The 25,262-nt window shown below is 44.3% G+C and overlaps 1 protein-coding gene across 3 annotated transcripts in view; it reads right to left on the bottom strand.

The window, feature by feature from the left end:
• COL26A1 (collagen type XXVI alpha 1 chain) overlaps positions 1-25,262 on the bottom strand; it is a 252,476-nt gene that overhangs the window by 140,284 nt on the left and 86,930 nt on the right. The gene's annotated exons all lie outside the window — the stretch shown is intronic.

The following is a 25,262-nucleotide window of genomic DNA, read 5'->3' as shown; positions in this document are numbered from 1 at the left end:
TCCTTTGTCAGGATTCCCCTCCCCCTTCTGGCTGGGTAACTTTTTTGGTTGGCTTTTTAAAATTAGCTCAGCTATAAACTTTTTGAATACAAACCTAAGAAAGCAAAATCGAACATTCCATCAGTAAGATTACTCATATAAAAGGTTCATATTTACAACACTGGCTAATAACTTCTGCAATCTGTTATAGCCATGAACTATGCATTGCTTGCGGTTCACAGGCTGTGATCCATGGACCACTAGAGGTCTATAGAGCTGTTTTTACCAAAGTAATAATGCTAAGTGTTTCTTCTTCTTCCTTGAAAGTTTCAATAGTACATGCCTCAGCCCTCCAATTTAGGAGTAGCGTGCCTGCCCTTCCTCACACATACACGCTCGTTTGCTTGTTTGGCTCGCTGCACATGAAGTCCATTAACGAGTCTTTCTTTGCTTGGGTGTTTATTCAGTGTAAATTCAACGATGATCCGAGGGCAGCAAAACATGCAGGAGGACAAAACCAAACTATAAAGCCACCTGGGGCTATAAGAGAAGAAAATGAGCCAGATTCTTTGGCCATTAGTTGAGTAAAAATTCCCTTTCAAGTCAATGGGAGTTTTAATCAGAGTTAGGGACTGCAATGTGCAATCCACCAAGATGAGATCCGATGACGGTCAGTGTAAAACATGAAACCCAGTCAGAGGAAATAAAGAGCATGGATATAACTGCGCAGTCACATCCATCTCACCACAAAGTTCATTTTCACCTGGTCTCCTTCACAGTCCCCACTGTTACTTGATGTAACCAAGCACTACAGCTTGCACAGAAGAGGTCTGGGTAGGGAAATGGGACAAAAAGGAAAGAGAAGGAGAGTTCATCTACTACAGGGCTACTCAGCTTTGGAAGCCCCGGGGGCCACAATGATACTCATAGCACATGCCGAGGGCTGCTACTTAAGAGTGGTTGCATATGCATGCAAATATATATGCAAATGAATGCAAATAGCTTATTTCACACTGATGGCCATGAATACAAAGCACTCCCCACAATGCCCGGTGCTCCCGGCACCACTTCCCTGGTGGCTAGAAATGCCAATACCCTGTACCTGTCTGTTCCAGCCAGTCCATCCGCTTGCATCTTTCAATGCTCACCTTGCCTGGGAGATGCCTCACAGTTGCGAAGTGTGTTCCCAGTGGAGGCCATGTTCCAAGGATCTCACCTGCAGGCCATGTATTGAGCCCCGCGTAAACCCAAACTGCACCGCGGGCCACAAATAAATGGGACAAATGTGGCCCATGGGCTACACATTGAGTAGCCCTGATCTACTAGATGGTATATTATGGTATAATCCACAATGTGAACAAAGCTGGGAAACACCATTGGTATTGTGCAAAGAGAACAGAGCGCCCCACGGAAAATGAAGATACACATTCCATTTCAAAACCACATTCGTAGCCCTATTTACATATCTCTGGGAATCTGCTTGTTGCTCAGGGGCCATTGCTCATTTTTCGTTCTGTTCCCTGGCTCTTCGTTAGCAAGGATGTTTGCAGGAAGACAGGATTGTCTAGTTTCCCAAAAGTTTCTCTCCTGATGCATACGCCCTCCCCTCCACCCCACACCCATACCCACACCTCAGACACAGGATGAGACATCCCATATGGTTACCATAGAGGCAACTGTATATTGTCACAGGTCAAACATAATGGCTCCAGGTAAGGAACAGACAGCAGGAGCAGATAAACGCCTAAGAAACAGAGATCTTGTTGTCAGACAAAACCGCCTTGGCCTTAGCAAAACAGGAGGAGGAGGAGAAGAGAGAAATGAGAGTGATAGTCAGGAAACAAATTCCTCAGCAAGATTTCCATCCTTTGGCTCTTAAAACGATAGAGAACATACACCGCAATCCATCATCTGTAATGATGCTGCCGCCCAGGAGACAACTGCAGAGATGATGCATGAAGTAATGATTCAACATATGTTATACAAGGGAATCTAAGTTTATGCAAGTTGTGTGCTGAGGTGCAAAAGGGAGAGTAAGTAAAGCGGCGAGCACATGTGCACCCCCCTTCTCACCCCTTCGATGGTCTATGAGATTCAGATTCTCTTGCACACAATTAGAAATGGCCACTCGCTTAAAGTGACTTGCCACCTACACATCACCTCTGAATCTGGAACCAGGTAGTTTTTCTCTCTTGCATTCCACAAGCAGTGTTTCACTATATCAGGCAGCAAGTCAAAAACGATTTAACTACAAATGACCTCTTCTCCTTCATCATCTCCTGAGGAATCCAGCTGCTTTTTATCAGCACTGTAATTACAGGGACATGAGTCAATCTTGTCCCCAAAATTTAGCTTTTCTCCAAACAAGTTTTCCCAAACCCTAAAACCAATAGACATGTGGGACTTTTAAAATTCTATTTAAAAAAAATGTTAGGGCACACAATAACTTGAAAGTAAAATTAAGTACAGTAAAACTTGTGCTATCTGGAACCTAACTATCCGGAAAACTTTAGTAACCAGCAAAATTTGGAAACTGGGGGCTGGGCACAGATGCATGGCGCTGCGCTCTGATCCTGCCGGCGCGAGGCAGGGTGCAGCCTCGCAGCACACCACTTTAATCCGGCCGGTGTGAGGCTGGGCCAGGCAGCTGGCAGTCCCTGTGGCATGGTGGTCGCAGCTTCAGTGTGGAGAGGGTGCTTGCCACTTCTGTCAGCCTGGCCTGCACGGTTCCCATCGTGTCCTGGAGCTGGGTATGGCCGCGTGGTGTTGCTCTTTGATCCTGCCAGCGCAGTGATTTGGATCCAGAGACTGACTAAACTTTTAGTTTTAATTTATGTTACTGTGCCTTTTAATAATTACAGTACTGTTTCCATTTAATAAAATAAGTTTTACTATTATTATCCATTGGTTTTTCCTAGGTTAATGAGACCCTCAAATAACCAGAATTTTTAGATATCCAGAATGCCCTAATCCCCGAGTGTGCTGGACAACACAGGTTTTACTGTATAAAGAAAGAATGAAAGGGTCAGATTGTCTGCAAGCCTTATTCAGACAAAGCATCTCAATGAAAGAAAATTTTGCTTGAGGAAGGGCTATATTTGGACTCCAATACACGGCTGCAATGAATGAGTGTCTTTTCCTTTTCCAAACTGAGAGAAATGAAAGAACAGTAATAAATACAAATTCAACTGTTTACAATTTCTTCCAATGTTATAAGGCACTTGTATTACAAGGAAGGCATGTTTTTTTAAAAAATACTCAATTTTTCATTTGATGCTATTCCTTTAAAAAAAAAGTGATCTGTTATCCGCACCCTAAGCTATGCTGAGAAAGTGTACTTGACAAACATTTCTTGTTCCAAGGCAGAGGTTAATGGCAGTGCCCGAGGTGTGGTAATTGGAACATCGAGGCATTTGGCTTAGGACTTGAAGGATAAATGGCAGGAAACAGGAGAAAGAACAGTTTTAGCCAGAACTGGATGACTGAGGACCAGAAATACTACCGTAAATAATGCCTAAAGGAACACAGCCAAAGCATAGCTTTGTAAAAGCTTAGATCTTCAGCATGATAATAAATTAAACAGAGATGTTATTGATAAAATGTGAACAATGCAAATTACTAATTGTGAGTACATGCAAAGAAGGCAAGCGCTGAAATACATGTGTATAACAGGGAAGTGTGGTCTGTAACAAGAGCAGAGTGGTCTGAGAGCCAAATCTAAAATGTTATGTCTTACTCTGCCACTGGTAAGATTGTGGAATCTTGAAGAAATCACTTATCTGTGACTCAATTTACCCCACTTTTCAGTTACAACTATTACTGCTATCCATCTGCCTCTCCTGAATTTTAGAAAGCTAATGTCTGTAAACAACTCTGGGGATCCTTAAATATGAGGTGTTATGTTCATTAGAAGCTTATCCCAGGACCAGACACTTGGAAAAATTTTGAGCGACCATCCATGCAATAAAAACCAAAATACCCAAGCAGCTAAACTAACAGCACAACTCTGTCAAGCAGGCAAACAACTGAAAATTAGGGCTGGGCATTTGACTAGCCCAAAAATAACTTGTTAACTGACTAGTCAAATATTGTCCGGTGTTGTAAAAAATGGTCAAATATTTTAAAGCAATAATTAATTCAAACAGTAACAAAAGAGAGTATGATTTCACAGACCCCAGTAAGTTTAGTCTTGGTAGATACTGAGGCTTAATTACAAAAAAGAAGATACTTACCTGAGTTAAAGGAAAGGAAAGGAAAGGAAAGGAAAGGAAAGGAAAGGAAAGGAAAGGAAAGGAAAGGAAAGGAAAGGAAAGGAAAGGAAAGGAAAGGAACCATGGTGCCATCGGAAAGGTTGGATGCTGTCTATATCAGAACATTCTTGCTGGAATGGTTGACAATATTGGACCATAGCCAAATGTTAGGTGGTTAATTAACATTTTTGACTAGTCAATTAACTGTCTTGCCAAGCCCAATGGATACACCTCCATTCCTCCCCAAAAACTCTCAGGCTTCCTCTAAAGCTCAAGAAGATTCAAGCACAGGTCAAGGATTATGCAAGAACAACAAATTCACGTTGTCAGGGTGCTTAAGCACTGGAATAAGTTGCCTAGGGAGGTTGTGGAATCTCCATCACTGGGGATATTTAAGAGGAGATGGGACAGATATTATCAGGGATGATCTAGATCAGTGGTTCCCAAACTTTTTGGTATGACGCCTCCTTTTTGATTTTTGAGAAACCCTCATGCCCCTTCCCCCCAAAAAATAGCAGCAAAACTTATTGAGCCCCCCCCAAAAAAGGAATTGGAATTAATTTCTTCACGCCCCCCAGTTTAGGAACCCATGATCTAGATGGTGCTTGGTCCTGCCATGAGGGCAGAGGACAGGACTCAATGACCTCTGGAGGTCCCTTCCAGTTCTATGATTCTGTGATTACTGGGCCAGGCGGCACTCACACTAGCTTCACTTTGCAGCAGCTCAGCAGGTCTGAACAAGGAGTCGACTAGCTTGATGCAACACCGGTTCCAATTTCCTTACTACCCTTCATTCCCCCCTAAGCCAAGGTGTCAAGACACAAAAATTGTCATAAATGCTTTGGCATAAGATTTCTGGAACCCCTTCTTCCAGGTCATGAATGCAAGCAACAAGGGAATGGGCTCTAGGGCCATGTTTTGGCTTTATTTGCATTCAGATAGGAAAAGACCCTGTTCAATTGGTTGTAAAACGTGCAAACATTTGGTTGGCCAGATGACGGGGCATCTAGTCTTCTCTAAAGCAGGTCACCTCCCTGCATCTCCTACCCACTGCTCCAAAGCCGAGAAAGGATAGCTGGGTGTGATGCAAGCATCCTCTAAAACCAGCAGGAGTCAAATGCATGAAACCTTGCACTCTACACTAGAAAATTACATGGTCCTCTCACTTACAGGTAAATCTACACTGCATTGGTTAGCATACCATCACTGGTTCACAGAGTACACACTGGTGATTCAGAATTAGAAGGAAGCTCAAACCCCTGCAACAAGGATTTTGGCCTTTCTGGGGCTAGACACAGATTCCCAACTACTCTAACTCAGGTTATTTTGGGTTTTTGAAAGATCTATAGGTTTCCACACTTCAATCAATCAAACTATTGAGAAATAGGAAGAAACATTCCTTATAGGAAGGTGTTTAGGTAAATCCTGGGTGCAGGGCTTCTTGCAGCTTCCTTTAAAACTGCTGGTACCAGCCACTGTTGGAGACAGGATATTACAGTAGAAGAACAGATCTGATACTGATTTGCAAGCTCTATGAAGCCTGTGGTTGCTTTGTCTGGCTGAACAAGGGCTTCCTGCAGATTTTTATTGAAAGAAAGAGTGTGGGGAGGGGGCCACTTTGAGAGATGGGAAAGAGAAAGGCGATAGACAGCACTCAGAAACTTACACCACACTCATCACTGTCTAACGCAGATGAAATGGAGGGACTCAGTGAGTGAAAGACCCTGAATAAAGTTCAGTGGAGTTGCAAAGACATCAATGAGAGTAGAATTCGGCCCTAGAGTTCTTCCGCACACAGTGTTGTTGGGCAGACACAGGAGTGACTTTTTCTTTTCTTCCTATTTGCCCATGTAAGACAACATCAGCTGCTTCCAGTAGAAAGTGCCCTGTGGGCCCAGTACTCTGCTGGAAAAAGAGAAAAAAGGCAGGGGTGGGACGGGACGACATCTGATTGCCCAATCTGGAAAGTATTGTGTCTGCATGGCCTGGTTTCAAACCTAATTATTATAAAAGCTACGGGGGGAACATTATTTTCAAAATGAAATCTTCTTTGTCAAAACTTTCATTAATAAGTTGCATTTCTTTGTAGGGTATCATTTTACATAGAGTGCCCCGAGATCTTGCAATGTGGAACAGATGCTTTCTAGATGAAGTACAGTATATTGTTTTAGGACTGCGGTTACTTAACATTTTACTGATGTTTGCAAACCAAAAACGTTCTCAAACTTCATACAGGCACTTAGGGCTACATACTAATAGCTTCTTTTGGGGATGGGAAGCTCAGATGATAGGTAAAGCAAGAACAAGAGTTGACTGACCATTAACAGATTTGCTGCTATTTTTGTGAATAAGTGACACTACTACACTTCTATGCCTGGAAGATCACATGGTTTGTTATTCACAAATGCTATTCACAAGCATTCATAAAAACACTAGTGAATCAAACATTGCAATTTTTCCTAGATAGAAGTTGTTCTTCTATTTAAACCAGTGGTTCCCAAACTTTTCGGCATCACGCCCTCTTTTTGATTTTAGAGAAAGCCTTCACGCCTCTCCCCTCCCCCCCCCAAAAACTTGTTGAGCACAAACAAAAAAAAGGCACTGACCAGGGCTGAAAAACAAAAATAGCAGCAAAACTTTGGGGGAGGGGGGCCGGGTCACCTCACCCCTCCCCCCGGAATTTTGGTATGCCCCCCAGTTTGGGAATCCATGATTTAAATACTTCAGTCACCCAATCAGAGAACAGAAAACATACCATGTGAGCAATCACATACAGCAAGTGGAAAATAGACACAATGAAGAGTTACAAATAGCCCACAGTTTGACCGTTTGTTCAGATGAACGGCTACTCAAATGCTTACAGAGAATGAAGAGAGCTGGCTGAAGAAGAAAATTTCCATTTTGTGGGAAATTCAGGGTTGCCAACATTTTGTTTTGTTCAGCATTGGAAAAAAATGTTGGGTTGGTGGAATTCCCACACGACAGAACAATCGGCTTCAGCACCAGCAGATGAGTGGGCTAGGAAGCTGGGAAGCCCACCCGCAAGCCAGCCTGCTTGTCTGGTTTCCATAGAAAGTTTCAGCAAATCAGCATGTTCCCAATACAATGTTTCGATGCTATCAAGTCAGCATTGCCAACAGGAAACTGTGCCATCAGAAAACGTTCAACCACCTCTAATGAAAAAGATAGTGATCAAAATTAGGAACGGTTCAAAAAGAGTGGAACAAGAAAAATCCCACACCACCCTGAAAATGGTCAAATTCTGCCCACTGTGGAAATCCATTGGAGGGGGTGGTGAGCGCAACTGGCAGCAGACTTAAACCAACCAAGGGCTGTATTTTCAAAGCGGTACTGCAGTCGAGGCAGCTCAACTCCTCTGGAGCAACACAGACCACGAAGCTCAAAATGAAGCCTATGAGAACTAGGCACAAAGCATTCTCAGATGACGAAATCCACCTGTGGGACAAACTTCAGGAGGAGATGACATTCATCTGGAGCGTTAGGATCCAAAATCCAGAGCTTTAGGAAACACAGGAAAACCTTTTTCCTTGATAAAGCTTTTCCACCTGAACATGGAGACGCTCATGTCCGCCCTTTTCTTCTCCTCCCTGAAACAGTCTACTCCAAAGAGGATTTTATATCTTGAAAAGGGAGAAACAACAAAGAACAACAAGGAAACAACAAGGTTGTCAATGTACTTTTATACGGAAGTCTTAGCCCCAGGGATGAGTGGCATACAAAACATAAGACTGACCGGAGGACCTTCTGTGGATCATTTGTCCTCCTGACTGCACAGGCTTCATGCATATCATGGCACCTTCTGCCTCTGAACTGTGCACTAAAAAACATATTTGTATCCTTGAAGTTCTTAAATACAACTCACCCACTTGCCACATGCAAGGAATGTTTTTGGACCGGTAAGTAAAACATCTAATTCTCCCATTCTTCTCAGTCATCCCGTTAAAGGGCAGGTGAGGCTATCTTTGTGCCTGGAAGATTTTGCAAGGCTACCTTAAAATGTGTGTTACTGCGTGGAGCAGGCAGGTTTGCTTTGGATCAGGAAGTTGCTCTGTGTCCCATAGGCACTAGACCATGCAATAGTTGCCATGGTACTGAAAGTATTTGTGTTTGTGAAACAGTAGATTAAACGGTCACATAAAATGCACAAGGGATCACTCCCTGGGAAGGCTTAAGTTACAAACTGGATTTCTGGGGAAATTATTCAAGCTTTTCACTTTTTCCTCCTTCCTTCTTTTTTGTTTTGTTTTAAATAATCACTATTTATATCTTAGTCCTGTGTGGTTAAGAGACTCCAGTGCCTTCTCTGACTGTGGCACCTTTTTGTAAGGAAGGAAAAAACTAGTCGGGTCTACAAGCTTTTTGAAGCAGGATCTTTAGTAACTATGGATTTATTACTAACACAGAGGGTCAGGCTGTAGGTTTATAACTCATCTGAAAGACTGAGGTCCTGTCCCCTTCCATTATGGCAGAGCACTAGGTTGAAATGTCAGGCTATGCTACCAGAAAAATAGCCAGTTTCCTTAGGGTATGTCTACACAGCAGGCTACTAACATTATTCCGAAGTAACAAAGTGCGCACCTACACAGGAAGCCATTATTTTGAAATAATGTCGAGCGGGAGGACTTCTTACTCTGATTCCTATAATCCTCATTTCATGAGAAGTAAGGGAAGTCAAAGGAAGAGTGTTCTTCTTTCCACTTCCTGCTCCCAACAAAAGTGCCAGTTAAGATGCAAACAAATCAATTACAGACAGACCTAGAAAGCGCCGAAAGCCAAATTAAACTATTTCGACTTCAGCTATGCAATTGATGTAGCTCAAGTTGTATAGCTTAACTCGACTTTAGCCCTGCTGTGTAGACATGCCCTGAGAGAGGTGTGTGTTTGCATGTGTGCATACCTCATTAATGCTCTCTGCAGAATGCATTAGCCCTCCTGTTCTAGTGTCACATACTTAATTTTGGGATTTATTTTGAACCCACTGCATGATATGGTGCTCTATTAAGAGACCAATCCAAAAGTAACCATAGGTTTTCACAGGATGACCATCGAGCCCAGAAGGAATTATCCAACTAACCTTACATACTACAGGTAGTTCTTGAAGTTGGTGGGGGCTTTAACAATCTGTACCAGCTGAAGAATCACTTCCTGCATTAATATCCTGTGTTATCCTCTGTGTTTTATTATTCTCCTTTTCCAGGGTATGTTCTGCTGATGGGCTTACATTCTAAGCCAATAGAGTAATGCTGGCTTAAAGAACATTTGATACCTTTCATGGAGGCAACCAATAAAGACAGTCCAATTAGTTTCCAAAGCCACAGAAACTCCTTCAGATGGCTTTCACCAGGAGGTGGTTTTGGAAAATCCAGTTGATTAGTATTTTAGACTTGGTCCTGATACAATAAAAATGAATCAAACATATTCTTGGGCACAGCCATTATAAATACCATTAGAGATAATTCTGGTTGCCAAACAAAGATGTCTAATTTCATTCAGAGGACCCCATACATTTTGTTTTTCTATATCAAAAGGTCAGGCTAAGCAAAATAATATTAACACTAAGCAAGTACAGCTGTAGATAGCAGATAAGAAGAGCTCTGAGGACGCGGTTTGGCATATAATACATTCTCCCTCTACTTCATCTGTTTTTGCTGTGCCCCATAAATGATGACAGAACTCTCCTCTCTGCAAGAATTCCCACAACTAAAGGCATTGATCATGGGAGCCTCCCAAGGAAAAGGCAAGAGAAGCCAACGCACATGCCAAAGAAAACAAAAACATGCACCAAAGTTTGAGGAGGAAAGTCATAAAGCTCCCAACAAAAATGCCAGTTAAGATTCATACAAATCAATTACAGACACACCTAGAGAGGCTACCTCTGGGCTTCTGTCTCTTTAAAGTGTTGTGTAATTGACCAGACACCAAACAGCTAACATTACAGAACCAAATCAATAGTCTTCCAGGCAAGAGGAGACAAGAATACACACAATATGATTTGCAATTGCATTTTTTAAAAATCTAGGCTGAGATGTTCAATGTTGAAGAATACTCAAATGCAAATCACGTTGTGATTAAATATGATTTGCATTTTTTAAAATCTAGGGTGAGATGGTCAATGCTGCCTAAGAGATTTGGATGCACAATCCCTATTTGAATTGGGAATCAAAATCTCTGCAGCGTCTGTGAAAAATCTGTGTCTTGTACATCATTCTTTTGGAGTAACGTCAGGCTGCCATTTCATCCTGATGATCACTACGGGTTTCTGGGAACACTTCACCAGCGTGCACAGTCCTGTTCAAGGCTGCTGGCTGGATATTCTGCCTGGTAGTAACCTTAGTGCCCCGAGAGATCAGCTCCTTCTGCACTGAGGCACTCACATGATAACTTTATGTCTCTAGAACGCAACTATCAATCCACAGGTCTTCCCATTTCCACAGGAGACAGAACTCACATGAATCAGACCAGTTCTGTAGAAATTACTGTAAGGAGTAACCATCCTGGAGTCACTCAGAACTAAAAAGTTGCTTGAGTTTAACTCAGTGGAGTATCTTTCTTATCAGACGAGCTGACGAGTCAGGTTTTAAACAGGCCTAGATTAGATAGGGACAGGTCACTTTTGTCCTCTAGACAGAGAAGACAATATATATAAAGACGCCATTTACAAGCGATTTTCAGTGTTTAGTCCTCACAGCACTCCTGTCATCTAAAGGAATAGGTAAGGCATGGATAAGGTAAGGCAGTAATATAAGGAGCCTACAAGGCCTGTAAGACAATAGGTTAGCTAAACAAGACTTAAAGCCCCAACGCTTTAGCAGTGAACCAGGAATAACTCTAGATCAGGGCTACTCAACTTTGGAAGCCCCAAGGACCACGGTGATACTCATAGCACATGCTGAGGGCCACAACTTAAGTGTGGTTGCATATATGTGCAAATATATGCAAATAGCTTCTTTCACACTGACAGGCATGAATACAAAAATTAAGGCAAGACTACACAACACGCAAGTCCCATTTAAGTCAGTTCTGATATTAATAAAACACAATATTGACCTGATTTCCACCCATATGACAGCACTTCTAATGAGCAATGACAGTCCAGGAATTGAACTACTAAAACGCATCTCAACAGAAGACTATTATATTGACTACTTTTTTGTTTTGGCTTCACAACAGTCCGGGGACTTAACTACTAAAACACATATCAACCCAAACTGCACTGTAAACCTAAAATCGCACCATCGGCTGCAAACAAACGGTCTGCGGGCCGTGGGACACGTGTTGAGTAACCCTGCTCTAGACCATAAAGAATATGCCAACACTAGGAAATTATTTCAAAATAACTGATTTTGAAATAACTCGCAAAATAATGATTTCGAAATAGCACGTCCACACTGCGGGGGAAGCCTCAAAATGCGTCTGAGATGGGCTCCCTTAATGTGGGTGTGCTACCTCGACTTAGAGGTCCAGGAAGCCCAGGGATTAGTTAGAATCACTCCGGGGAGCAGTTATTCTGAAAGAGCAGCATGGGAGCATAAGCACTACCGCTATTTCGGAATAGCTGTTTCAAAATTAGCATTATTCCTTATGGAAAGCAGGAGTTATTCTTTCGAAATAACAGGCTTGGTGGTGTGGACGCTCTGCCTGTTATTTCTGTGACAGGGCAGCTTAGGGGGTTAGAAAGAGAGAAGGAGAAAGGGTTACTTCAGGGCAGCCAGGAGCAACTGGCCTGAGGCCATTAAGGGCAGAATGGAAGCAGCTGGGACCATGATGGGGCTGCTACAAATCAATTAATGGCCAGGTGATTTGACTCCGGGCAACCTTGGGGCCTTGTAAAAAGCCTTCCCTGATGAGGGGGCAGGGGAAGAGACCCATAGAGGAGTTTCAAAGTGTGGTGGAGAGAATCCATAACTGATAAGAAAAGACTCAGAAAAGCTGAGATGGAGAACAGCAGTGTTGCCAGAGATAAAAGGGTAGGCGAGAGTCTCCCACCAGGAGGGTTTGGACTCCCTTGCCCAAGTAGTCTGAGAGTCCAGCCCATAGCTGGGGAGGACTGGTTATCCAACCTAGGCTGACAATGGGCACCAGCCCAACACCCTTTGAATCAAAGGTCAGAAGCCCAAACACCAACAAGGACAAGCAGGACCCGTGCTGCTGTACTCAAATCTGTGAGTTAGTGGACTGAACAGGGTTCTGGGAGCCACAAGTGGAGCTTACCCTGTCACATTCCAAAATAAGGGCAAACCAGGGCAAAGACACCACAAAAGGGAATTCAGTAATAACTAAACTGCCGACTGGTAATCACAAGATTCTAGTTTAGTCCCACCTTGAGCTATTTTAAGTTAGGAACACGAGAAAAAGTGTGTCTAGACTACAGGCTTTTGTCAACAAAATGTCTGTGTCTACACTACCGCTGAGTTCTGTCGACATATCAACAACAGAATTCGACAGTTTTGTCGATGGCAGTAAACCTCATTCTGTGAGGAATAACGCCTTTTGTCAACAGAGTTCTGTCGACAGAAGGCATTATTGCATCTACACTGTCCTTTGCATCTACAGTCTCATGGCTTGCTTTGTCGACAGAACTGGATGTAATCTAGACACTCTTTGTTGACAGAAGCTTTGTTGATAGTATCTGTCCACAAAGCCTCTGTTGACAAAAGCCTGTAGTCTAGACGCACCCCAAATGTCTAACGACAAGAGTGTCATGGTAGCTAATTTAAGTATATGCTAGTAAGCTTGAGATTGATGGGCTAAATGACCTATGGAAGAAGAGCACCCCGTCATTAGTAGGGTGAGGATATACAATTATGGAAAAAGGAGAGACCTCTACTGAACATGCTTTAGGCATAGTGGCATTAGCATAACACGTTGTAAATTTGTACCCTGGCCTGCGTGCCTTGGGAGATGCATCTCTTGGCAGATGTTAGAACCAGGGTGGGTGATAATGGTGGGAACACCTGGCACTTTTACACCCTTTTACAAGGGATGACATGAGCGTCTGGATGGTCCGACACACATTCTCTAGCCTCTCCAACTGCCTTATTAAGTTGTGCTATGAAGGAGAGTGCAGAGCCAGAAAGAGAAACCGGATTCGTCATCCCCTCTAGCTAAAAGTCCTGGACCACCCTGCCCCCCAAAATCCATCAACCAGCCTGGTTTCCTCTGGGCAGTAGTGATGCCATGCCAGGTTCTGCATGAGCTCTCCCATTTCAGTGGGCAGCTGAGCCTTTTCATGTCTTTTGGAGGCGAGAGATTCATGGCCATTTCTTCCACTGCGTCTCACCCATAATACTGGGCAACCACTCTGTTCTGCTTCCTCGGAATACCTCCCTGTCACTATTAACTATTAATGATCCAAGTGACACACTTACAACCACCACCAACTTTTAAAACCATTGATTCCAGCTGCCAACGCTTGGGGGGAGTCGAAGCTTTTTCCTTCTGGGCCTGGCACGACTGGAAGCACATCTCACGTGTGTAATCAAACCTACCCGTGCACTCTGCAGCAGGCTCAGCCCTTGAGCCTGCAGAGACTGGAAAAAAAAAAAAAGTCTAGACCTAATGTTATTTACAACCTGCTGACAAGGAAGTGGAAATTGATAGAATCCCCAGGAAGAGAGAGACTCTGTGTCTGTCATCACTGAGTGGAAAGTTACTGCGTTTGTTTATTTTCTGGGGATGGGAAGGGAGCTTTAAAACTCTATTTCTCAGGAAGTTTACAGGAGTACCCTGGGTCTCCATGCTACTTCCACTTGTACCAGCTTTGCCCTGATGTAATCCCAAATCCTTCTGATTTACAGCCAAAAAAAAAAAAAAAAATCAGGGTGTCAAAATCAGGACCCATGCCATTTCCACTGTATGGTCCGGTGGGCCAGAATGACAGGTTCCTCCATGTTTCACACACTGCTCTGTATCAGCTGTTCATTAAACCACTCTTCTGATTTAGCTGATTTCAGTCTCTCTCAATGAAATGCTTCTGGTTTAGACAAGAACTGTTGAAAAGGTATTTTTCAAACTAAGATGTTTAGTTAACTCATCTGTTCCTAAAAGTGACCAAGGGGGAAAACGTTTAGGCTTGATGATTCAAATAAATCAATTGGCTTTATAGGGCTACGGCTACACTGTAGCCTTCTTCTGGAAAAGCTTATGCAAATGAAGCGTGGCGTGGAATATCACCATGCTTCATTTACATAATTAATTAGCAGCTGCTTTTGCACAAGAGACTTCTGCACAAAAGCGGTTGCTAATTAATTATGCAAATGAAGCATGGCAATATTCCATGCTGTGCTTTATTTGCATAAACTTTTCCAGAAGAAGGCTACAGCATAGCCATAGCCTTAGTCTCCTTTTGGGGTCCACAATCCAAAAAGTTTCTAGAAATCTTGAAGTATCATCCATGCACAAAGGGGGTGAATTTAAGAAAGGGCAGGCTCTGACCATCTGGAGATTGGAAACCATATTAGCACCTTCCTGGTGAGAACCATGTTGATATAGCAAAGCAGTTCTCCTGAAAGGTGCCAACACGGTTTCAAATTTCTGTGTGGAGAGAGCCTGAAAAAGGAATTTCCCCCTAAACCACTTTCTCTCTCCCCTTCCCAAACAGCAACTGCTGAATTGGTCTCATTTTGCCATGGCTGAAAAAATGAGGCACAAATGAACAAAAATACACCAAAGAAATCGAAGGGGAGTATATATATGATTGTGTGTGTGAGACACACAGATGTTGCTTTTAAACAATTGCTTACATTGCTTTTATACTATGAACAATCTTGATTTCAGCACAAAGAAAATGTACACCACATTAAAAGCTCCATGTAAGAGAACCTGGGATTTATTTCCACATTGCGGTATAACAGAAGATTGAATATGTCCCCACACTCCCTATATTGGAGGGATTTTTATAAAAGGAAATATTTGCATATCAACCTTCCTGGGCCACCTTCCACAAGCTGAGAAGGTACAGGCAAGTCACTTACATCATCTGCACGTTGGAAGAAGACAGATAACAGTGTGTGAACACCCAGAGATTCAGATAATCACTGAACAAGTCATGAGACAGATCCTCAGCTACTAGAAATCTAGGCAGTTTTATGGACTTTGTTTTGCTGATTTACACCATCAAAGGTTCCAGCCTTATATGTTCCTCTGAACTAGAGGACCCTCCTGCAAAATTATACCAGTTGATTTCAGCAAAGTCATTCTTGACTTATACTGGTGCAAGTTAAATCAGAAACTGGCCCTGTGTGGAAACAGGCTCCCATGTTATCTTAGCAGAACTAGTTTCAGCAGGATCCAAGCCCTGAAAAAAAGCTATTTAAAAATTAAAAGTGAACTTGTCTTTCTCAAACCATAGAACTGTTCAGCTTAATATGAGTTTTGAGTGAAGGTACATGAAGTTCTCTCAGTATTCAGGCTAATTTGGCCATCTCAACAATTTGCTCAGGCAGACAGAAAGGTGTGTGAGTTGAAAGTGGGCCTTTGATGTAAATGGGCATGGGATTACATAGAATCATAGAATACTAGGACTGGAAGGGACCTCGAGAGGTCATCGAGTCCAGTCCCCTGCCCTCATGGCAGGACCAAATATTGTCTAGACCACTGTAGCCAGACAGAACCCCTCCTTGCAACACATGCAGAAACACAAACAAGATTCCAACAGGGCTAAAATAACAAAATCAAAGAAGACACACACGTGCCTGCACACACGCAGAAACATAAACCACAAAATGTACGGAGAAAATTTAAACTTCACACTTGTCAGCTGATGAGTTGACTGGGAAAAATCCATTTGTTACCAATGGCAATTGACACTCCTTTCCTTTTTACTGCTCAAAACAGCACAAATAAATTATATTTATATGGGTCTAACAAAATATACACAGTAAATAGATTAAAAATTATTTTGATTATTTGATTCTCAATCTGTGATTTTAAATACTGGATAACACAACCAGGAGACTGGAGGCACTTTAAAAACTAGCATTTATTAGGGCATAAGCTTTTTTGAGATATAGCATCTCACAAAAGCTTATGCCCTAATAAATGTGTTAGTCTTTTTGAAATGTCACCGGACTCCTTGTCGTGTTTGCTGAAATAGACTAACACAGCTACCCCTCTGAAATACTGGATGCATGGGCAGGTGGTGCAGCCAGGGCTGGGGGAGACAGCCCCCCAGCCCCACCTATAGCCCCACCCCCACCACGGGGAAGGGAAGAGTCAGGGCAGTGCACCAAGTGCATGCATGCCCCACCATCACCACAGGGAGAGGAAGAGGATGCATGCCCTAGCCTTTCTGGATTACCAGGAAGAAAGGAGGCCGTGCAGCCCAAGCCGGTCCAAGTCTCCCCGGCCCCCAGAGCACAGGGAGGGAGGGTGGCAAGTGTCCAGCCTGGAGCAGCAAGGAGGGTAGGCGCAGGGGACAGCAACACTCCATCTTCAGAACATCTACAGCCAGTGTTCTGGGGGCAGAGCGTGGTGGGGACATTCCTGGTGGTTTGGGAAGGCAAAGTCTTCCCTCGCCTAGTATACAGGATGCCCATGATTGGCTGTATTTCTAAGATAATAATTCACAAGAAAGGATCCAATCTGATTCTCCTTGTGTTTACACAGCTGTAAATAAGGAGGAATTCCACTGAAATCAATGGGCTTGACTCCTCTTTTGCAGTGCAAATGAAGGCATTTGAAGGGAACGGAAGTGCCAGGTTATCCATAGGAGAGCCGTGCAGAGTGGCTTTGAAGGAGTCAGAGAGCAGGTGGAGAATTCCCTCTATAAAAGGGAGCTCTCCACTGGTTCATAGCTAGGAGAGACCTCTGCTCACTACACCACCAGCTACCCCAGGCCCAGCAAAACAGGAAAGAGTAGGGCACACTTGAGGCATTTTGTGGGCCCGGTTCGAGGGGGACAGAAAAGAATGCAGCCAGAGCGTTGTGGCTGAAGTCATGGCCGTCCCATGGAGCTGCAGCCTGTGACTCTGATCCGAATCAGACAGCTGCCCACTCTCTTCACGCAACCATCCATCTCCGCAACATCCAGGGATGGCTCATAGGCAGTAGAGGATCAGGGCTGGAGTCTTACTACTGACCTCTGTGGGCACTAGGTCGGACCAGGAGAGAGCAGGTAAACGCAGGAATAGGAAGAGCACAAGCTAACCAAATACCTCTTCTCCAAGGTACCGGTCTGCTGCATTTCATGCCCTGTGTCTCCTTTTGCATTGTGCATCCATTACCCAGTCATCCGTGACAAAAGGTGGAGGAGGCGATGTCGGGGGAAGGGTACGGAAAGCATTACCCATTTCTGTATTTCACATTTTTCTTCAAAAATGAGAACACAGCGACGCTTCATTAAAAGAACAGGCAGCTGCAAGTCATGCTGCCCTTTGTTCGCAGCACTGTGGCCGACTGCACACCGAGTGTTTCAGGCCAACACCTATTTTTTGGCACGCATGTTTCAGCCACCTATAGGTTACATACCAGAAGGGTAAATGCTCAGATTAAGCCAATTAACTCCAGTGTCACATGTTGTTTTGGAACAGACATGCAGTTGCAGGGTGCATGATTAACGTGATCTAGCACAGAAAACGCTCAGTGGGCAGCCCTGCAGTGGGATGGAGAATTTTCCCTTTCAGAGTTACTGGACAGCATATTTCCTATGCGGATGAGAGAAGACCAGTGGGGTGCAAACCAACTCAAGAGCGGGGGGTGTTTAGGAGGCCAGTCAGAAAAAGAAGTCCTCACTGTGTTCTGCTAACACAATGCTGCAACATTCATAATACACCTCCACCCCCCGGAGGATTGGGATCGTTGTCTCTCCTGAGGCAAAATCCCTGGCAGAATTCCCACAGAATTCTCAAGAGGTGCCAGACACAGGGAGAGGCGCATGGAGCCAACGCTTAGTCCGACAGAAGACTAACTATTCATGGAGTCATTATAAATTCACGCCCTCCCTTCATCAGAAAAGTCTCTCAAGTATGAATAAGCCCATGTAATGGCATATTTTTCCCCCTTTGGGAGCTAAGATGAATGGGCAGTGGGTTGGAATTTCATGCAAGAGGGGTCCCTGTCAAACATTCATCTCCAGAGGAGAATTTTGCTCTCACCCGCAGGCGGTCATTGATGTGTTTGTTTGCTTTTGCTCCGATGTGCGTCAATATATTTCGTCACAAGAAACGGTGGAAGTAAACACCATCCAATTAGACTTTCCTCATTAGCCTGCCCCCATGCAAGAAAGTCTACCAAACAAGACATAGCTGATGCCAAACCTAACAAAGCTCAGGCAGTCGTTGTGAGCTTTTGAAATGATACCTTCGATTTACTTATCTCTGATTCAATCCTCTTTGCATGATTAAGCAAAATAACTGAGCAGTGCCCAACTGGTGCATCACCCCACTTATTTAAAGTCCTGTTAACTGGCCTCCTCTAGAATTGCACAGAGAATGGCAGAAGCACACAGATTTGCAATTATGCCGGTCACCCCCAGAAAGGCAGACTGAGTAAATAGCATAAATGAGAAGACCAGTGGCACCTTATAGACTGACAGCTTTATTGGAGCATAAGCTTTCGTGGGCAAAGTCCCATGCATGTAGTCATGTCCTGTCATGTCAGATTTTAAGGTCAGCTGCACTGGAGTGAAACCTGAATAACCCCATAGATTTGAATGGTGTTGCTGCTGACACATTGTACCATTCTGGTCTACTTCCTTGACTCCAATGGGGATGTGCCCATGCAGCGGAGAGCTAAGCTTCCCATGGGACCAACTTCAGCAGAGATGTCTGTCAGATGACAGTCAGGGCAGAGAGAGAGAGTGTGTGTGTGTGTGTGTGTGTGTGTGTGTGTGTGTGTGTGTGTGTGTGTGTGTGTGTGTGTGTGTGTGTGTGTGTGTGTGTGTGTGTGTGTGTGTGTGTGGGGTTCCATCGCGGAGGGCAGCTAACAGGCTGACAGACGCCCCGAGTTTCTAGGGAGAGGTTATTACATCTCAGATTTCAACTGCTAGGATACAGGATCCCTGCGCAGCGGGCAGTCTAGGGAAGACTGAGAGATGCCCCAACGGATCTGTCCTCTGGAAGCGACACAATCCAATGCTCAAGCTCCCCCTATACCTGTCCCTTATGGCCAGCTGGAGTTCTTTTAAATTGTGCTTGGGTCTGTTTCAGCAACTGAAGGAGTCAGGTTAAAACTTAAACAGTTACAGGTTTATTAAAGAAGCTTATAAATCATATGGTTCAATGGCTATTGCTCTATTTCTTAACTGCTAGCAAATATAGATCTTAAAAATGGTTACAAAGGAAAAATAAAGATAGAAAATAGAAATAATGGTACCAAGTGACAGCTTAATCTTTAAAGAGCTCTAAGTCTATGTGTACACTTAAGACAAAGGACCACATCCAGGTACAATTTTTACCCCTTTCTGTGCCTCTCGACTCCAGCGGGTCAAGCCAGGGCCGGTCCCTCAATTCCTAGGAAAGACGAATACGAGGTGGGCGTCCCCGTGGAACCTCGGGAGGTCAAACACCAAACCCGACCAGCAGATAGATGGTAGATTGACACTCAGAGTAAATGTGCTGCGGGACCCATCTTTATATCCATGGGGGCCCGTATCCTGTTTCTTATCTAAGATGCCAAATTATACTGGTCCGTTTTTCTGGCGCCAGTTCTTACAAGCAAGTTTCAAGTTAATTTACACTTGCAAGAGAGATAACTAAATTGTGAGCACTAGACATTTTTTTTTTACTGGGCGAGAGATTCCTCCCCCCGCGGACGGCTGTGTGTTCGTATCAATATGGGTTTCAGTCAAGGGCACTCGTCGGCAGCCTCTTGATCAGCAATTGGCGTATCTCTGTTTACAGCCATTCAGGGTCACAACAGCCTGCATATCCAGGCCTTCTGTTCAAGGCTTTCTGCTCTGTGTGCCCTGCATGTTTCAGGCAAGCAAAAATGGATGTTACAGGGGGGTTCCTGTCTGGCTACAATGTCAGAGCAGAGACAGTAGAAATGAGAGTGGATTCAGAGACCCCCTCATCCCCTGCAGGAGACCAGTGTGCTAATGGCATGACACGGGATTGAATGTAACTTCCATAGGGCCACAGCCTGCAAGCAGGAGACAGCTGCACACCCGGGGAGAGAGAATGAGTGTAGGATCCGTGATTTCAAAATTAACAACTCACCAGTCTGAGTTAACTGGCTGATCTGAGTCATCATTTTAGCAATACTATTCCCTTCGGTCTCAGACCGGTGTTACTGTGAGCAACCCCTGCACAAACGGCCACAGAACGATTTTTTTTTCCTCGGCTTAAAATTAAACTTTTAAAAGGACCCTGCAAAAGTTCTGACACACCAAAGAACATCCTGTGGAGCCACCTCCTCCTGCATCTCCCAAGGCATCGGAACCCAGACACATATCTAGAGCAGGGGGAGGGGCACTGGAGGACAGTGTGGGGGTAAATTCACCTTCCCATCTCCCTTGGAGATCTTAGGATGAAAGAAAGATTTTTTTTTAAAGTTGCGTCAGGCTGTGATGTTTCATTGGAGCATTTCAAAAGCTAAGCATGACTCCATGGGCCAGAACATCCCAAGGATGACTATGACAAATTGAGTAGCAAAAAAACCAATCAGTGGTTTCCCCAGCAGTGAGACGGGAGGTGCTGCATTCTTGAAGCGACTGCTCAGGGAGATGTAGACAGCAGCTGCTGTCTGTCAGTTTGTGCAATAAACTCAGCATATTTAGGGCAATGATCACCGCCTACACGAGTATTTTATGCTTCTCTTCCTGGCAGGCTGCAATGTAACACTGTTTTGTTTCTTAGGCTCCAGAACCCTTACACTCGAGAACCTAAGAGAGACAAAGCAGGCTGCTCCCTCAGGCAGCAAGGGGTAACTAGCTTCACCAGGCTCCAGGCTGGTACATTGCAGATTGCATGCTTCCCTAGGGCACGTCTTCCCAGCCGGGTGAAAGCCAAAATCAGCTGTGCAACCTGAGCTGCGTAATTGCATAGCTGAAGTAGAAAGAGCTTAACTCGGCTTTTGGCGCTGTCTACGCAGCAGGAAGTCCGAGGAAGAGCACTCTTCCCCCAGCTTCCCTTACTCCTCATGAAATGGGGGTTTCAGGAGTCAGAGTAAGAAGTCCTCCAGCTTGACATTATATTGACATTATGTCGAAACAACGGCTTGCTGTGTAGACGTGGACTCCGTTATGTCAGAATGACATCAGTTATTCCGAAATAACGCGGCTGTGTAGACGAACCCTTACAGAGATCCCTTGCCTGCAGGTGATAGTTTGCAATTTTAACAGGGTTTTCAATATGCCTCTTTTATGTTATTCTCCTCACCATTCCAGCCAACTGCTTGTAAACAATATAGTTCTGCCAAGAAAGACACTAACAGCAGGTAAGGTGGATCGTCTAGAGTTAGAGCCTGTTTAGTTTTTCTCCAGTGAAAGATGCCCTGTCCTGCCCACCCCCAGGTACTTCCTCGTTTCTTCCATTTTCAGAAATAATGGAGATTGCCCATCTTGTAGAACTGGAAGGGACCTTGAAAGGTCATCGAGTCCAGTCCCCTGTCTTCCCAGCAGGACCAAGTACCATCCCTGACAAATTTGTGCCCCAAATCCCTAAATGGCCTCCACAAGGATTGAACTCATAACCCTGGGTTTAAGCAGGCCAATGCTCAAACCACTGAGCTATCCCTCCCCCCAGTTTTCCTACTCCATTTTCAGTGTGATCTCCACTTCTCACCCAACAATGGCAGGATTATGATCCCTTTCCCATGCAGTGGACCCTCTGGCAGGCAAGAAAGGGCTCTCAAGCCAGGCTGATTCATCTTTTCCTTGTGTACCAAGAGGGTACTAGTGCTGCCTGTCTCACTAGAAGCACCTGATGCCACCTGCATCATTTCCCCCTCTGCCAGTCAGCTCAGAGTAACCACAGAGCACAGTGGGGCAACCAACTTACTGATAATGGTCAGAAAGGGTTAGAATCAATAGCACAGCATCCAGTTCCAAAAGAGCATCAATCACCTTCTGGAACCCATTATGTCCTGTGACATTAGACAAGGGGAAATGTGATCTACAGTGAAATAAAAGACAGCCTGGAACCTATTACACTCTTAGGCTAAATTTACACTGAAGAGCTTCTCCGGGATACTGCGAAAAGTGTCTGCTTTTTCGGAACAGTTTCCTAAAGAGGAGGTTTTTCCGAAATTTGGCCCAGTGTAGATGGACCAAATTTCAGAAAAGACGGTTCCGAAAAAAAGGGGAAAAAGATACGCGAATTGCAGTTCACAATTTGCATATCTTTTCCGACTTTTCTTTGCAGTCTAGACAAAGCCTTAGAGAGGAGAGGAGAAGAGAGGAGAGGAGAGGAGGCTACAATTACTCAAGCGAAAGATCTTAGAGGCATCGTGCATAGTTCTCTAAAAACATCTATTCAGTGTGTAGCGGCAGTCACAAAAGCAAGCAGAATGTTAGGAACCATTTTAAAAGGGATAGAGAATAAGACAGAGAATATCTTATTGCTTCTATATAAATCCATGGTATGCCCACATCTTGAACACTGTGTATGGATGTGGTCACCTCGTCTCAAAAAAAGATATTTTGACATTGGAAAAGATTCAGAAAAGGGCAACAAAAATTATTAGGGGTTTGCAACGGGTCCCATATGAAGAGAGATTAAAAAGACTGGGACTTTTCATCTTAGAAAATAGGAGAATAAGGGGGGGGGGGGGAAGTAGGATAGAGGTCTATAAAATCATGACTGGTGTGGAAGAAGTGAATAAGGAAAAGTTATTTACTTATTCCCACAATATAAGAACTAGAGGTCACCAAATGAAATGAATAGGCAGCAGGTTTAAAACAAACAAAAGGAAGTTTTTCTTCACGCAGCGCACACTCAGCTTGTGGAACTCCTTGCCAGAGGATGTGGTGAAGGGTAAGACTTTAACAGGGTTCAAAAAAGAGCTAGATAGATTCATGGAGGTTAGGTTCATCAATGGCTATTAGCCAGGATGGGTAGGAATGGTGTCCCAAGCCTCGGTTGTCTGGAAATGGGTGACAGGAGAGGGATCACATGAGGATTACTAGTGGTGTTCCCTCCCTCTGGGACATCTGGCATTGGCCACTGTCGGCAGACAGGATACTGGGCTAGATGGACCTTTGGTCTGACCCAGTATAGCCGTCCTTATGTTGAGGAGAGGGAAGAGAAGAGAGAACGTTATAGAACTGATGTTGCTAATAAATGATGTGTTGCCATTTCTCTTGCACCAAGAAGTGGATTAACAACAGATGTATTACAACGATGTCCATTTGTACACTAATCTAAAACAACTGCCATGTTGCTGCAGACAGTAATTCTGTCACTGCAGCCCCCAATCCAGACCAGCAAGGCTGCCAAGATTAGGAAAAGGATCCTTGGGGGAATCAGACTGACTCGCAACAGCAGAGATTTGACCTTGTAGGACTCTGGTCCACGCTCTCACCTGGCAACACAGTCCCAGCTACACAACCTGGCTTTACTAGAAACTCGCAAGAGCAGAGCAGCTGTCTGTGCTATCACGCACACACACAGTGGTCCAAGTGAGTGCTGCCCGGTAACCTCTTGACCGAAGCTGGACAACTGATTGTAGGGCACATGGCAGGAAAGGCAGCCAGTGCTTTTGAACTACACAAGCTGAAGTGTCAGTCCTGGTAGCATAGGAGCTACAAAGGTATCACATTCCTCCCTCAGAGCCATTGTTGCATCCTGCCATGCTGTTCCTTGTTCTTGGGTAAAGTCCTCCAGGCAAGGCAGCTGCAGAGAGGCCTAAAGAGGAGAGGAGAACCTCAGAGTTTTACCTTCCAAGTTCCTTCCCAACAGGAACACCTGGAGAGGGGACCTAGGCTGAGCCACTGACCAGCTAAGGGCACCATTCAGTTGCTGGTTTTGCAATTTGATAGCTCCTGAGGGCTACTCACTACCCTACAGATGAAGGGACAACTCAAGAAGGATCATTCATTAGACTCTATTCAGAGCATTCTGAAAACAACCAGCCGACTCTGGAGACCTGGGTGGCAGGTGCTGAGAGAGAACAAGAAAAATGGATCCAGGAAAAGGGAAAAAACAGAAGCAAAACAGGCAGGTGGCAAGATGAGAAGATTAGTAAGTTATATTTGCTCCAACCCCCAGGCCTAATGCAAGACTGTGCCCTAGGGTACATTTGCTTGCGCTTTAGAAGGAGGATGATGGCAGTGGATTAAATAATTTCCATTTGCTTCCAAATTTATTAAAGATCAATCCCATAAGCACCATTTTGGTTCAATAAAAATTGGACCGAATTTGATTGATCCATTTGCGCATGCTTTGGGGCTTTACTGAATGGTGTAAGCAGCTGAGGCAGGACTCATCTGAGATTAGCATCACATTGTAGATTTTAAAGATATTAAAATCTGTGTCTAGACTGCATCCCTTTTCCGTAAAAGGGATGCAAATTAGACACATCGCAATTGCAAATGAAGCGGGGATTTAAATCCCCCCCGCTTCATTTGCATAAAAATGGCTGCTGCTTTTTTCCGGCTCGGAGCTTTGCTGGAAAAAGCGCCAGTCTAGACGCGGATCTTTCGGAAAATAAAGCCTTTTCCAAAAGATCCCTTATTGCTCTTAAAATAAGGAATAAGGTATCCTTCAGAAAAGGCTTTATTTTCCGAAAGATCCACGTCTAGACTGGTGCTTTTTTCCGGCAAAGCTCCGAGCCGGAAAAAAGCGGCAGCCATTTTTATGCAAATGAAGCGGGGGGATTTAAATCCCCGCTTCATTTGCAATTGCGATGTGTCTAATTTGCATCCCTTTTACAGAAAAGGGATGCAGTCTAGACACAGCCATAGTATCTAGCCCATACTAACTTCATACAGCATCTGGCGCAGGGGTTCCCAATCTTCTCCAGAAAAGGACCCATTCTGACAGTTCAGGAAGACTTGGTGACCCAGGGCAATTAAAAAAAATGTGTGAATGGCTTCTTAAGAGCCACCTGGGGAGACACCTGGCGACCCTTTTG

This window comes from Pelodiscus sinensis, chromosome 21 (assembly GCF_049634645.1).
Source record: "Pelodiscus sinensis isolate JC-2024 chromosome 21, ASM4963464v1, whole genome shotgun sequence".
Lineage (NCBI taxonomy): Eukaryota > Metazoa > Chordata > Testudines > Trionychidae > Pelodiscus > Pelodiscus sinensis.
This window is presented reverse-complemented; position numbering and strand designations above follow the sequence as displayed.